Source organism: Oncorhynchus keta, unplaced genomic scaffold, assembly GCF_023373465.1.
Source record: "Oncorhynchus keta strain PuntledgeMale-10-30-2019 unplaced genomic scaffold, Oket_V2 Un_contig_14112_pilon_pilon, whole genome shotgun sequence".
Lineage (NCBI taxonomy): Eukaryota > Metazoa > Chordata > Actinopteri > Salmoniformes > Salmonidae > Oncorhynchus > Oncorhynchus keta.
The window spans coordinates 1-16,714 of NW_026278553.1; the positions used below are offsets into that span (position 1 = coordinate 1).

The window sequence follows — 16,714 nt, forward strand, 5'->3', positions numbered from 1 at the left end:
CTATAGCCACTCCTACTGAGGATGGTATCTGACTCTATAGCCACTCTTACTGAGGATGGTATCTGACTCTATAGCCACTCTTACTGAGGATGGTAGCTGACTCTATAGCCACTCTTACTGAGGATGGTATCTGACTCTATAGCCACTCTTACTGAGGATGGTAGCTGACTCTATAGCCACTCCTTACTGAGGATGGTAGCTGACTCTATAGCCACTCTTACTGAGGATGGTATCTGACTCTATAGCCACTCCTACTGAGGATGGTAGCTGACTCTATAGCCACTCCTACTGAGGATGGTAGCTGACTCTATAGCCACTCTTACTGAGGATGGTATCTGACTCTATAGCCACTCTTACTGAGGATGGTATCTGACTCTATAGCCACTCTTACTGAGGATGGTATCTGACTCTATAGCCACTCTTGCTGAGGATGGTATCTGACTCTATAGCCACTCTTACTGAGGATGGTATCTGACTCTATAGCCACTCCTACTGAGGATGGTAGCTGACTCTATAGCCACTCTTACTGAGGATGGTATCTGACTCTATAGCCACTCCTACTGAGGATGGGTATCTGACTCTATAGCCACTCTTACTGAGGATGGTAGCTGACTCTATAGCCACTCTTACTGAGGATGGTATCTGACTCTATAGCCACTCCTACTGAGGATGGGAGCTGACTCTATAGCCACTCTTACTGAGGATGGTAGCTGACTCTATAGCCACTCCTACTGAGGATGGTATCTGACTCTATAGCCACTCCTACTGAGGATGGTATCTGACTCTATAGCCACTCTTACTGAGGATGGTATCTGACTCTATAGCCACTCTTACTGAGGATGGGAGCTGACTCTATAGCCACTCCTACTGAGGATGGGAGCTGACTCTATAGCCACTCCTACTGAGGATGGTATCTGACTCTATAGCCACTCTTACTGAGGATGGTATCTGACTCTATAGCCACTCTTACTGAGGATGGTATCTGACTCTATAGCCACTCTTACTGAGGATGGTATCTGACTCTATAGCCACTCTTACTGAGGATGGTATCTGACTCTATAGCCACTCCTACTGAGGATGGGAGCTGACTCTATAGCCACTCTTACTGAGGATGGTATCTGACTCTATAGCCACTCTTACTGAGGATGGTATCTGACTCTATAGCCACTCTTACTGAGGATGGTATCTGACTCTATAGCCACTCTTACTGAGGATGGTATCTGACTCTATAGCCACTCCTACTGAGGATGGTATCTGACTCTATAGCCACTCCTACTGAGGATGGTATCTGACTCTATAGCCACTCCTACTGAGGATGGTATCTGACTCTATAGCCACTCTTACTGAGGATGGGAGCTGACTCTATAGCCACTCCTACTGAGGATGGTAGCTGACTCTATAGCCACTCCTACTGAGGATGGTATCTGACTCTATAGCCACTCTTACTGAGGATGGTATCTGAATCTATAGCCACTCTTACTGAGGATGGTATCTGACTCTATAGCCACTCTTACTGAGGATGGGAGCTGACTCTATAGCCACTCCTACTGAGGATGGGAGCTGACTCTATAGCCACTCTTACTGAGGATGGTAGCTGACTCTATAGCCACTCCTACTGAGGATGGTATCTGACTCTATAGCCACTCCTACTGAGGATGGTATCTGACTCTATAGCCACTCTTACTGAGGATGGTATCTGACTCTATAGCCACTCCTACTGAGGATGGTATCTGACTCTATAGCCACTCTTACTGAGGATGGTAGCTGACTCTATAGCCACTCCTACTGAGGATGGTATCTGACTCTATAGCCACTCTTACTGAGGATGGTAGCTGACTCTATAGCCACTCTTACTGAGGATGGTATCTGACTCTATAGCCACTCCTACTGAGGATGGTATCTGACTCTATAGCCACTCTTACTGAGGATGGTATCTGACTCTATAGCCACTCCTACTGAGGATGGTAGCTGACTATAGCCACTCCTACTGAGGATGGTATCTGACTCTATAGCCACTCCTACTGAGGATGGTATCTGACTCTATAGCCACTCTTACTGAGGATGGTATCTGACTCTATAGCCACTCCTACTGAGGATGGTATCTGACTCTATAGCCACTCCTACTGAGGATGGTAGCTGACTCTATAGCCACTCCTACTGAGGATGGTATCTGACTCTATAGCCACTCCTACTGAGGATGGTAGCTGACTCTATAGCCACTCCTACTGAGGATGGTAGCTGACTCTATAGCCACTCTTACTGAGGATGGTATCTGACTCTATAGCCACTCTTACTGAGGATGGTATCTGACTCTATAGCCACTCTTACTGAGGATGGTATCTGACTCTATAGCCACTCCTACTGAGGATGGTATCTGACTCTATAGCCACTCTTACTGAGGATGGTATCTGACTCTATAGCCACTCCTACTGAGGATGGTAGCTGACTATAGCCACTCCTACTGAGGATGGTAGCTGACTCTATAGCCACTCCTACTGAGGATGGTATCTGACTCTATAGCCACTCCTACTGAGGATGGTAGCTGACTATAGCCACTCCTACTGAGGATGGTAGCTGACTCTATAGCCACTCCTACTGAGGATGGTATCTGACTCTATAGCCACTCCTACTGAGGATGGTAGCTGACTATAGCCACTCCTACTGAGGATGGTAGCTGACTCTATAGCCACTCCTACTGAGGATGGTAGCTGACTATAGCCACTCCTACTGAGGATGGTATCTGACTCTATAGCCACTCCTACTGAGGATGGTAGCTGACTATAGCCACTCCTACTGAGGATGGTAGCTGACTATAGCCACTCCTACTGAGGATGGTAGCTGACTCTATAGCCACACCTACTGAGGATGGTAGCTGACTATAGCCACTCTTACTGAGGATGGTATCTGACTCTATAGCCACTCTTACTGAGGATGGTAGCTGACTATAGCCACTCCTACTGAGGATGGTAGCTGACTATAGCCACTCCTACTGAGGATGGTAGCTGACTCTATAGCCACACCTACTGAGGATGGTAGCTGACTATAGCCACTCTTACTGAGGATGGTATCTGACTCTATAGCCACTCTTACTGAGGATGGTATCTGACTATAGCCACTCCTACTGAGGATGGTAGCTGACTCTATAGCCACTCCTACTGAGGATGGTATCTGACTATAGCCACTCCTACTGAGGATGGTAGCTGACTCTATAGCCACTCCTACTGAGGATGGTAGCTGACTCTATAGCCACTCCTACTGAGGATGGTAGCTGACTCTATAGCCACTCTTACTGAGGATGGTATCTGACTCTATAGCCACTCCTACTGAGGATGGTATCTGACTCTATAGCCACTCTTACTGAGGATGGTATCTGACTCTATAGCCACTCTTACTGAGGATGGTATCTGACTCTATAGCCACTCTTACTGAGGATGGTATCTGACTCTATAGCCACTCTTACTGAGGATGGTATCTGACTCTATAGCCACTCCTACTGAGGATGGTAGCTGACTCTATAGCCACACCTACTGAGGATGGTAGCTGACTATAGCCACTCTTACTGAGGATGGTATCTGACTCTATAGCCACTCTTACTGAGGATGGTAGCTGACTATAGCCACTCCTACTGAGGATGGTAGCTGACTATAGCCACTCCTACTGAGGATGGTAGCTGACTCTATAGCCACACCTACTGAGGATGGTAGCTGACTATAGCCACTCTTACTGAGGATGGTATCTGACTCTATAGCCACTCTTACTGAGGATGGTATCTGACTATAGCCACTCCTACTGAGGATGGTAGCTGACTCTATAGCCACTCCTACTGAGGATGGTATCTGACTATAGCCACTCCTACTGAGGATGGTAGCTGACTCTATAGCCACTCCTACTGAGGATGGTAGCTGACTCTATAGCCACTCCTACTGAGGATGGTAGCTGACTCTATAGCCACTCTTACTGAGGATGGTATCTGACTCTATAGCCACTCCTACTGAGGATGGTATCTGACTCTATAGCCACTCTTACTGAGGATGGTATCTGACTCTATAGCCACTCTTACTGAGGATGGTATCTGACTCTATAGCCACTCTTACTGAGGATGGTATCTGACTCTATAGCCACTCTTACTGAGGATGGTATCTGACTCTATAGCCACTCTTACTGAGGATGGTAGCTGACTATAGCCACTCTTACTGAGGATGGTATCTGACTCTATAGCCACTCTTACTGAGGACGGTATCTGACTCTATAGCCACTCCTACTGAGGATGGTATCTGACTCTATAGCCACTCCTACTGAGGATGGTATCTGACTCTATAGCCACTCTTACGGAGGATGGTATCTGACTCTATAGCCACTCCTACTGAGGATGGTAGCTGACTCTATAGCCACTACTGAGGATGGTATCTGACTCTATAGCCACTCTTACTGAGGATGGTAGCTGACTCTATAGCCACTACTGAGGATGGTATCTGACTCTATAGCCACTCCTACTGAGGATGGTATCTGACTCTATAGCCACTCCTACTGAGGATGGTATCTGACTCTATAGCCACTCCTACTGAGGATGGTATCTGACTCTATAGCCACTCCTACTGAGGATGGTATCTGACTCTATAGCCACTCCTACTGAGGATGGTATCTGACTCTATAGCCACTCCTACTGAGGATGGTAGCTGACTATAGCCACTCCTACTGAGGATGGTATCTGACTCTATAGCCACTCCTACTGAGGATGGTATCTGACTCTATAGCCACTCCTACTGAGGATGGTATCTGACTCTATAGCCAATCCTACTGAGGATGGTATCTGACTCTATAGCCACTCTTACTGAGGATGGGAGCTGACTCTATAGCCACTCCTACTGAGGATGGTATCTGACTCTATAGCCACTCCTACTGAGGATGGTATCTGACTCTATAGCCACTCCTACTGAGGATGGTATCTGACTCTATAGCCACTCCTACTGAGGATGGTATCTGACTCTATAGCCACTCCTACTGAGGATGGTATCTGACTCTATAGCCACTCCTACTGAGGATGGTATCTGACTCTATAGCCACTCCTACTGAGGATGGTATCTGACTCTATAGCCACTCCTACTGAGGATGGTAGCTGACTATAGCCACTCCTACTGAGGATGGTATCTGACTCTATAGCCACTCCTACTGAGGATGGTATCTGACTCTATAGCCACTCCTACTGAGGATGGTATCTGACTCTATAGCCACTCCTACTGAGGATGGTATCTGACTCTATAGCCACTCCTACTGAGGATGGTAGCTGACTATAGCCACTCCTACTGAGGATGGTATCTGACTCTATAGCCACTCCTACTGAGGATGGTAGCTGACTCTATAGCCACTCCTACTGAGGATGGTATCTGACTCTATAGCCACTCCTACTGAGGATGGTAGCTGACTCTATAGCCACTCCTACTGAGGATGGTATCTGACTCTATAGCCACTCCTACTGAGGATGGTAGCTGACTCTATAGCCACTCCTACTGAGGATGGTAGCTGACTCTATAGCCACTCCTACTGAGGATGGTAGCTGACTCTATAGCCACACCTACTGAGGATGGTAGCTGACTCTATAGCTACTCCTACTGAGGATGGTAGCTGACTATAGCCACTCCTACTGAGGATGGTATCTGACTCTATAGCCACTCCTACTGAGGATGGTAGCTGACTATAGCCACTCCTACTGAGGATGGTAGCTGACTATAGCCACTCCTACTGAGGATGGTAGCTGACTCTATAGCCACTCCTACTGAGGATGGTAGCTGACTATAGCCACTCCTACTGCAGATGGTAGCTGACTATAGCCACTCTTACTGAGGATGGTAGCTGACTCTATAGCCACTCCTACTGAGGATGGTAGCTGACTCTATAGCCACTCCTACTGAGGATGGTAGCTGACTCTATAGCCACTCCTACTGAGGATGGTAGCTGACTCTATAGCCACTCCTACTGAGGATGGTATCTGACTCTATAGCCACTCCTACTGAGGATGGTATCTGACTATAGCCACACCTACTGGGGATGGTAGCTGACTCTATAGCCACTCCTACTGAGGATGGTAGCTGACTCTATAGCCACTCCTACTGAGGATGGTAGCTGACTATAGCCACTCCTACTGAGGATGGTATCTGACTCTATAGCCACTCCTACTGAGGATGGTAGCTGACTATAGCCACTCCTACTGAGGATGGTATCTGACTCTATAGCCACTCCTACTGAGGATGGTAGCTGACTCTATAGCCACTCCTACTGAGGATGGTATCTGACTCTATAGCCACTCCTACTGAGGATGGTATCTGACTCTATAGCCACTCCTACTGAGGATGGTATCTGACTCTATAGCCACTCCTACTGAGGATGGTAGCTGACTCTATAGCCACTCCTACTGAGGATGGTAGCTGACTCTATAGCCACTCCTACTGAGGATGGTATCTGACTCTATAGCCACTCCTACTGAGGATGGTAGCTGACTCTATAGCCACTCCTACTGAGGATGGTATCTGACTCTATAGCCACTCCTACTGAGGATGGTAGCTGACTATAGCCACTCCTACTGAGGATGGTAGCTGACTCTATAGCCACTCCTACTGAGGATGGTAGCTGACTATAGCCACTCCTACTGAGGGATGGTAGCTGACTCTATAGCCACTCCTACTGAGGATGGTAGCTGACTATAGCCACTCCTACTGCAGATGGTAGCTGACTATAGCCACTCTTACTGAGGATGGTAGCTGACTCTATAGCCACTCCTACTGAGGATGGTAGCTGACTCTATAGCCACTCCTACTGAGGATGGTAGCTGACTCTATAGCCACTCCTACTGAGGATGGTAGCTGACTCTATAGCCACTCCTACTGAGGATGGTAGCTGACTCTATAGCCACTCCTACTGAGGATGGTATCTGACTATAGCCACACCTACTGAGGATGGTAGCTGACTCTATAGCCACTCCTACTGAGGATGGTAGCTGACTCTATAGCCACTCCTACTGAGGATGGTAGCTGACTCTATAGCCACTCCTACTGAGGATGGTAGCTGACTCTATAGCCACTCCTACTGAGGATGGTAGCTGACTCTATAGCCACTCCTACTGAGGATGGTATCTGACTATAGCCACACCTACTGAGGATGGTAGCTGACTCTATAGCCACTCCTATCTGTCATATTTTTAATCTGAGTCTAGAGGAAAGTCTTTCCCTGGAGACAAGCCAAAGTAATTCCGCTACCCAAGAGTGGTAAAGCAGCCTTTACTGGTTCTAACAGCAGACCTATAAGCTTGCTGCCAGATCTTAGCAAACTGTTGGGAAAAAATTGTGTTTGATGAAATACAATGCTATTTCTCTTGTAAACAAATTAACAACAGACTTTCAGCATGCTTATAGAGAAGGGCACTCAACATGTACTGCACTGACACAAATGAATGATGATTGGTTGAAAGAAATTGATAATAATAATATTGTGGGAGCTGTAGATTTCAGTGCAGCCTTTGATATTATTGACCATAACCTGTTGTTGAAAAAACGTATGTGTTATGGCTTTTCAACCTCTGCCATATCGTGGATTCAGAGCTATCTATCTAATATAATTCAATGGGGTTTCTTTAATGGAAGCTTCTCTAATGTCAAACATGTCAAGTGTGGTATACCGCAGGGCAGCTCTCTAGGCCCTCTACTCTTTTCTATTTTTACCAATGACCTGCCATTGACATTAAGCAAAGCATGTGTGTCCATGTATGCTGATGATTCAACCATATATGCATCAGCAACCACAGCTAATGAATTCACTGAAATCCTTAATAAAGAGTTGTTGTCTGTTTGTTCTGGTCCTGAACATCTCTAAAACTAAGAGCATTGTATATGGTACAAACCATTCCTTAAGTGCTAGACCTCAGCTGAATCTGGTAATGAATGGTGTGGCAGTTGAACAAGTTGAGGAGACTAAATTACTTGGCATTACCTTAGATTGTAAACTGTCACGGTCAAGACAAATAGATTCAATGGTTGTAAAGATGGGGAGAGGTCTAGTCGTAATAAAGAGATGCTCTGCTTTTTTGACACCACACTCCAAAAAGCAAGTTCTGCAGGCTATAGTTTTGTCTAATCTTGATTATTGTCCAGTCATTTGGTCCAGTGCTGCAAGGAAAAACCTAGTTAAGCTGCAGCTGGCCCAGAACAGAGCGGCACATTTTGCTCTTAATTGTAATTAGAGGGCTGATATAAATGCTATGCATGCCAGTCTCTCTTGGCTAAGAGTTGAGGAGAAACTGACTGCATCGCTTCTTCTTTTATAACAAACTTTGTTTGCATAGTCAACATCCCAAATTGTTTGCATAGTCATCTTACACACAGCTCTGACACACACTTATCCACCAGACACTATCAGAATTCATACTGTGGGACTATAACCATCACTTTCAGACTTGATGCTGTGGGACTAGAACCATCACTTTCAGACTTTATGCTGGGCGACAATAACCATCATTTTCAGACTTTATGCTGTGGGACTAGACCCATCACTTTCAGATACTTTATGCTGGGGGACTAGAACCATCACTTTCAGATACTTTTTGAAGGAGTAGGTTTCTTTCTCTCTAACTCGTCCCCCTCCCTCTCTCTCTCTCTTACTCTCTACTTCATTCCATTGTTTTATCTCTCCCTCCCGTGTCTCCTTCACTCGTGTTTTTCCATCTGTTCTCTGTCTAACCCCATTCACTCCTCTCTCTCTCTCGCTTTTTCCTCTACTTTATTCCATTGTTTTATCTCTCCCTCCCTGTCTCCTTCACTCGTGTTTTTCCATCTGTTCTCTGTCTAACCCCATTCAGTCTCTTTCTCTTGAATGGCGCAACGGGCTAGAGGCGTCACTACAGACCATGGTTCGATCCTGGGCTGTATCACATACTGCAGTGATTGGGAGTCCTGTAGTAATTAATTACTTAAAAATCATACAATGTGATTTTCTGGATTTTTGTCCGTCTCTCACAGTTGAAGTGTATATATGATACAAATTACAGACCTCTACATGCTTTGTAAGTAGGAAAACCTGCAAAATCGGCAGTGGATCAAATACTTGTTCTCCCTACTGTATATAGCCATTGAATCTTGAATAATATAACTGTCACGAGAATTTTCAATCCCAATGATAATAACTAACCATTATTAAAGCTTTGACAAATTCCCGAGGTTTGTAAGACCTTGGATTTAATAATAATTAGGCCAAGACTCAAATCATATAATGCGCATAGCCTTTTATATAACTCCTACAAGCACCTACAAGTCTACAAGCGCATCTGTTCCTCCCTGGGTGGAGGAACGTTATCTCCTGTCCTTGGTCTCACAGTACCAAAACATGTGTGTTGTCAAGTTCCTATTTATCACACACAAACACAATGTTCCCACTGACTCACAATATTCTAGAATTATGTCGAAACACATTGTCTAAGCTTCTGTAACTATTAGGGTGAAATACTTTAGTCATTACTCTTAATGTCATTCAGATTCACTTATTATTACTCTAAACATATACATTCCCTTATCAATAACTTAAAAATGCCTCATGACCTTAGTTCAATTGTCTAATTCCAAAACTCAAGAAATAAGCTTGTGTTGTTCCTTTGTTTGTAAACAAAACTATATATGTTTAAATCTTATGGATTGTCAGTCCTTGCATCATAGCTCTGTCTTTGAATCTGAGAGTGGTTACATTTCTCCAACCCCATCCCTCAGTTGTTTACCGAAACAGTGAACTGCAGATTTCCTCTTTAACTCTCTGCCTCCTCTCCCTCTCTCTTCTCCTGACAGGCGCATTCATGATTCTCTATGTCATGCTGTTGGTGGTGGTGGGGGTTCCCCTGTTTTTCATGGAGCTGGCTGCAGGCCAGTGTATCCGTCAGGGCAGCATCGGTGTGTGGAAGCACATCTCCCCCAAGCTGGCCGGTATCGGCTACTCCAGCTGCATGGTGAGCACAACAGGTTGGCCTGTATCGGCTACTCCAGCTGCATGGTGAGCACAACAGGTTGGCCGGTATCGGCTACTCCAGCTGCATGGTGAGCACAACAGGTTGGCCGGTATCGGCTACTCCAGCTGCATGGTGAGCACAACAGGTTGGCCGGTATCGGCTACTCCAGCTGCATGGTGAGCACAACAGGTTGGCCGGTATCGGCTACTCCAGCTGCATGGTGAGCACAACAGGTTGGCCGGTATCGGCTACTCCAGCTGCATGGTGAGCACAACAGGTTGGCCGGTATCGGCTACTCCAGCTGCATGGTGAGCACAACAGGTTGGCCGGTATCGGCTACTCCAGCTGCATGGTGAGCACAACAGGTTGGCCGGTATCGGCTACTCCAGCTGCATGGTGAGCACAACAGGTTGGCCGGTATCGGCTACTCCAGCTGCATGGTGAGCACAACAGGTTGGCCGGTATCGGCTACTCCAGCTGCATGGTGAGCACAACAGGTTGGCCGGTATCGGCTACTCCAGCTGCATGGTGAGCACAACAGGTTGGCCGGTATCGGCTACTCCAGCTGCATGGTGAGCTCAACAGGTTGGCCGGTATCGGCTACTCCAGCTGCATGGTGAGCACAACAGGTTGGCCGGTATCGGCTACTCCAGCTGCATGGTGAGCACAACAGGTTGGCCGGTATCGGCTACTCCAGCTGCATGGTGAGCACAACAGGGGTTGGTCCCAAATGGCACCTTATTTCATGCTGTATGTACAGATGCCGTACCTGAAATTGAACCTGCTTCTCACAGCACGAAAATAATCCTGCTGCAACAGGAAATGTCAATTATTATGTGGATTATAATTAATGGACATTTATGTAGGGAAAATCAGGTCTGAAATGTTAAAGTGGAAATTACAAACGTTAGAAGCCTTTTAAAAAATTTAATTCACAAAAATGCGCATTTCCTGCAAAAATGAGCGTTTCCTTTTCCTGTGCAGGAAAATGATCTGCAACAACAGAGTGATTAAATTAAGATAGCAGATCTGTAGTGCACTACTTTTGACCAGAGAGGCAGAGCCCCAATAGGTCCTGGTCAAAAGTAGTGCTGCACTTTATAGGTAAATAGAGTGCCATTTGGGATGCACATTTTGTCAACTAACTAACAATACACATTCCCACCACACACAGGGACTAGTTTCTCAACTAACTAACAATACACATTCCCACCACACACAGGGACTGCTTTCATCTGATTACCATTCTGGTGTTTGGTTGGGACTGCTTTCATCTGGTTACCATTCTGGTGTTTGGTTGGGACTGCTTTCATCTGGTTACCATTCTGGTGTTTGGTTGGTTACCATTCTGGTGTTTGGTTGGGACTGCTTTCATCTGGTTACCATTCTGGTGTTTGGTTGGGACTGCTTTCATCTGGTTACCATTCTGGTGTTTGGTTGGGACTGCTTTCATCTGGTTACCATTCTGGTGTTTGGTTGGGACTGCTTTCATCTGGTTACCATTCTGGTGTTTGGTTGGGACTGCTTTCATCTGGTTACCATTCTGGTGTTTGGTTGGGACTGCTTTCATCTGGTTACCATTCTGGTGTTTGGTTGGGACTGCTTTCATCTGGTTACCATTCTGGTGTTTGGTTGGGACTGCTTTCATCTGGTTACCATTCTGGTGTTTGGTTGGGACTGCTTTCATCTGGTTACCATTCTGGTGTTTGGTTGGGACTGCTTTCATCTGGTTACCATTCTGGTGTTTGGTTGGGACTGCTTTCATCTAGTTACCATTCTGGTGTTTGGTTGGGACTGCTTTCATCTGGTTACCATTCTGGTGTTTGGTTGGGACTGCTTTCATCTGGTTACCATTCTGGTGTTTGGTTGTGGTACAAGAAAATGTTATTTATTTCTTCTGCTTGTCATGAGAAACATTTGGACGATGGCTGAAGGAACATTTTGACTTCGTCATTATTCAACATACAAGGAACCTCGTAGAAAGAGGAGGGAGGGAAGCGCTACTAAGGTACACAATAGTACATTTTGGTAGATGGAAGGTTCTCTTTGGTAAAAGGGGTGAATTGGTCATCAAAAAGAAAGGAGGACCAAGGCACTCTTCATATAATTCATTAAAATGTATTTATTGGTATGGCATGTTCAATAGAAACAAGGTTTTAAAAATCTGACGCGTTTCGGCTGCATGGCCTTCGTCAGAGAGTACAAAGAAATAATACAATGTCCTCTTTGAACAGATTTTCCAATTAGCCCTAATTGGAAGAGGGAGTGGTTACACAATTGATTGGACACACCTAGTAAGCAATACTATACACATTCAAAAGTGAAATACTGTAGCTATGTTATCATAAAAATACAACTCCAAGCTAGAAGCATCAGAACACTTAAAAAGGTAGTTCTAACCTTAAATATGACTGGGAGAAGTGTCAAGAATAAGAAAGCCATATATTCCATAGTACACTAGAACACAGCAAAACATGAACAACAACCGTCTAAACATAGCTGAGGGCAATTGAGCAAAATACAAGGAACCTCCTTCCATGCCCCTTTGATTTGTCACAATGTTGCTAGACCGTTCCTAGAATATTTTCAAAGGAACGTTCTCAGAATTGAAACACTGGAACATAGGCTGTTCCCTGGCCTGACAGAAATGTTTTGGGAGACAAACATTGTCACTAGGTGACGTCCGTCTGTCTGTGTGTTGTTAGGGAACGATCTCTTTGTAATTTGTGAGATGTAGTTGCACACTCCTCTCTCCCCTGTGTTGGTATCACTTATGCACTGACACCCTATTGGTTAACACTGACAGCCTATTGGTTAACACTGACAGCCTAGGGCCTCCTGAGTGGGGCAGTGCTCTCTCCCGCTGTGCCACTAGAGATTCTGGGTTCGAGTCCAGGCTCTGTCACAGCCGGCCGCGACCGGGATACCCATGGGGTGGCGCACAATTGGCCCAGCGTCACCCGATTGCTTAACACTGACACCCTATTCATACTCATTCTGTCAGTGCTGATGTCAGGGAGCTGCTATAACAATATTTACTTTAGTGATACTTTAGGAATTACTTACCCAGAGTCAGAGAACTTTGTGATTTGATGTCCCTGCATACAGTTTGAAGGAAGTTTAATTTAGTTTTGCGAGCCATTGTTAACTAGCGTTAGCGCTGCTAACTGCTACTACTTGCAGTTTTATTATATGCATACTTCACCCCTACCTACATATACAAATTACCTCGACTAACCTGTACCCCTGCACACTGACTCGGTACCGGTACCCCCTGTATATAGCCTCATTATTGTTATTTTATTGTGTTACTTTTCATTATTTTTTACTTTAGTTTATTTGGTAAATATTTTCTTAACTCGTCTTGAACTGCGCTGTTGGTTAAGGGCTTGTAAGTAAGCATTTCACCGTACTTGTTGTATTTGACGCATGTGACAAATAAAGTTTGATTTGATTTGCAATGACTGGAAGTCTACAGGTGCAGCTAGCATGTTAAATACTGTATTAACCCTGTCTTCCTTCCTCAGGTGCAGCTAGCATGTTAAATACTGTATTAACCCTGTCTTCCTTCCTCAGGTGCAGCTAGCATGTTAAATACTGTATTAACCCTGTCTTCCTTCCTCAGGTGCAGCTAGCATGTTAAATACTGTATTAACCCCTGTCTTCCTTCCTCAGGTGCAGCTAGCATGTTAAATACTGCATTAACCCTGTCTTCCTTCCTCAGGTGCAGCTAGCATGTTAAATACTGTATTAACCCCTGTCTTCCTTCCTCAGGTGCAGCTAGCATGTTAAATACTGTATTAACCCTGTCTTCCTTCCTCAGGTGCAGCTAGCATGTTAAATACTGTATTAACCCTGTCTTCCTTCCTCAGGTGCAGCTAGCATGTTAAATACTGTATTAACCCTGTCTTCCTTCCTCAGGTGCAGCTAGCATGTTAAATACTGTATTAACCCTGTCTTCCTTCCTCAGGTGCAGCTAGCATGTTAAATACTGTATTACCCCCTGTCTTCCTTCCTCAGGTGCAGCTAGCATGTTAAATACTGTATTAACCCCTGTCTTCCTTCCTCAGGTGCAGCTAGCATGTTAAATACTGTATTACCCCCTGTCTTCCTTCCTCAGGTACAGCTAGCATGTTAAATACTGTATTAACCCTGTCTTCCTTCCTCAGGTGCAGCTAGCATGTTAAATACTGTATTAACCCCTGTCTTCCTTCCTCAGGTGCAGCTAGCATGTTAAATACTGCATTACCCCCTGTCTTCCTTCCTCAGGTACAGCTAGCATGTTAAATACTGTATTAACCCTGTCTTCCTTCCTCAGGTGCAGCTAGCATGTTAAATACTGCATTACCCCCTGTCTTCCTTCCTCAGGTGCAGCTAGCATGTTAAATACTGTATTAACCCCTGTCTTCCTTCCTCAGGTGCAGCTAGCATGTTAAATACTGTATTAACCCTGTCTTCCTTCCTCAGGTGCAGCTAGCATGTTAAATACTGTATTAACCCCTGTCTTCCTTCCTCAGGTATAGCTAGCATGTTAAATACTGTATTAACCCTGTCTTCCTTCCTCAGGTGCAGCTAGCATGTTAAATACTGTATTAACCCTGTCTTCCTTCCTCAGGTGCAGCTAGCATGTTAAATACTGTATTAACCCCTGTCTTCCTTCCTCAGGTGCAGCTAGCATGTTAAATACTGTATTAACCCTGTATTCCTTCCTCAGGTGCAGCTAGCATGTTAAATACTGTATTAACCCTGTCTTCCTTCCTCAGGTGCAGCTAGCATGTTAAATACTGTATTAACCCTGTCTTCCTTCCTCAGGTGCAGCTAGCATGTTAAATACTGTATTAACCCTGTCTTCCTTCCTCAGGTGCAGCTAGCATGTTAAATACTGTATTAACCCTGTCTTCCTTCCTCAGGTGCAGCTAGCATGTTAAATACTGTATTAACCCCTGTCTTCCTTCCTCAGGTGCAGCTAGCATGTTAAATACTGTATTAACCCTGTCTTCCTTCCTCAGGTGCAGCTAGCATGTTAAATACTGTATTAACCCTGTCTTCCTTCCTCAGGTGCAGCTAGCATGTTAAATACTGTATTAACCCTGTCTTCCTTCCTCAGGTGCAGCTAGCATGTTAAATACTGTATTAACCCTGTCTTCCTTCCTCAGGTGCAGCTAGCATGTTAAATACTGTATTAACCCTGTCTTCCTTCCTCAGGTGCAGCTAGCATGTTAAATACTGTATTAACCCTGTCTTCCTTCCTCAGGTGCAGCTAGCATGTTAAATACTGCATTACCCCCTGTCTTCCTTCCTCAGGTGCAGCTAGCATGTTAAATACTGTATTAACCCTGTCTTCCTTCCTCAGGTGCAGCTAGCATGTTAAATACTGTATTAACCCTGTCTTCCTTCCTCAGGTGCAGCTAGCATGTTAAATACTGCATTACCCCCTGTCTTCCTTCCTCAGGTGCAGCTAGCATGTTAAATACTGTATTAACCCTGTCTTCCTTCCTCAGGTGCAGCTAGCATGTTAAATACTGTATTAACCCTGTCTTCCTTCCTCAGGTGCAGCTAGCATGTTAAATACTGCATTACCCCCTGTCTTCCTTCCTCAGGTGCAGCTAGCATGTTAAATACTGTATTAACCCCTGTCTTCCTTCCTCAGGTGCAGCTAGCATGTTAAATACTGTATTAACCCTGTCTTCCTTCCTCAGGTGCAGCTAGCATGTTAAATACTGTATTAACCCTGTCTTCCTTCCTCAGGTGCAGCTAGCATGTTAAATACTGTATTAACCCTGTCTTCCTTCCTCAGGTGCAGCTAGCATGTTAAATACTGTATTAACCCTGTCTTCCTTCCTCAGGTGCAGCTAGCATGTTAAATACTGTATTAACCCTGTCTTCCTTCCTCAGGTGCAGCTAGCATGTTAAATACTGTATTAACCCTGTCTTCCTTCCTCAGGTGCAGCTAGCATGTTAAATACTGTATTAACCCTGTCTTCCTTCCTCAGGTGCAGCTAGCATGTTAAATACTGTATTAACCCTGTCTTCCTTCCTCAGGTGCAGCTAGCATGTTAAATACTGTATTAACCCTGTCTTCCTTCCTCAGGTGCAGCTAGCATGTTAAATACTGTATTAACCCTGTCTTCCTTCCTCAGGTGCAGCTAGCATGTTAAATACTGTATTAACCCTGTCTTCCTTCCTCAGGTGCAGCTAGCATGTTAAATACTGTATTAACCCCTGTCTTCCTTCCTCAGGTGCAGCTAGCATGTTAAATACTGCATTAACCCTGTCTTCCTTCCTCAGGTGCAGCTAGCATGTTAAATACTGTATTAACCCTGTCTTCCTTCCTCAGGTGCAGCTAGCATGTTAAATACTGTATTAACCCTGTCTTCCTTCCTCAGGTGCAGCTAGCATGTTAAATACTGTATTAACCCTGTCTTCCTTCCTCAGGTGCAGCTAGCATGTTAAATACTGTATTAACCCTGTCTTCCTTCCTCAGGTGCAGCTAGCATGTTAAATACTGTATTAACCCTGTCTTCCTTCCTCAGGTGCAGCTAGCATGTTAAATACTGTATTAACCCTGTCTTCCTTCCTCAGGTGCAGCTAGCATGTTAAATACTGTATTAACCCTGTCTTCCTTCCTCAGGTGCAGCTAGCATGTTAAATACTGTATTAACCCCTGTCTTCCTTCCTCAGGTGCAGCTAGCATGTTAAATACTGTATTAACCCTGTCTTCCTTCCTCAGGTGCA

The 16,714-nt window shown here is 45.1% G+C and overlaps 1 long non-coding RNA gene across 19 annotated transcripts; it reads left to right on the top strand.

Moving 5' to 3' along the window:
* The first annotated feature begins 13,041 nt into the window (after positions 1-13,041).
* Positions 13,042-16,678, top strand: LOC127918406 (uncharacterized). 19 transcript variants are annotated; one of them, XR_008099913.1, is made up of 4 exons: positions 13,042-13,457; positions 14,100-14,347; positions 15,234-15,579; positions 15,630-15,778. It is a non-coding gene; the product is annotated as an uncharacterized LOC127918406 (long non-coding RNA). The 19 variants fall into 19 exon arrangements; XR_008099911.1 differs by lacking the exon at positions 13,042-13,457 and adding an exon at positions 13,691-13,999 and having other exon boundaries at positions 14,050-14,347; XR_008099912.1 differs by lacking the exon at positions 13,042-13,457 and adding an exon at positions 13,692-14,049.
* The last annotated feature ends 36 nt before the right edge of the window (positions 16,679-16,714 follow it).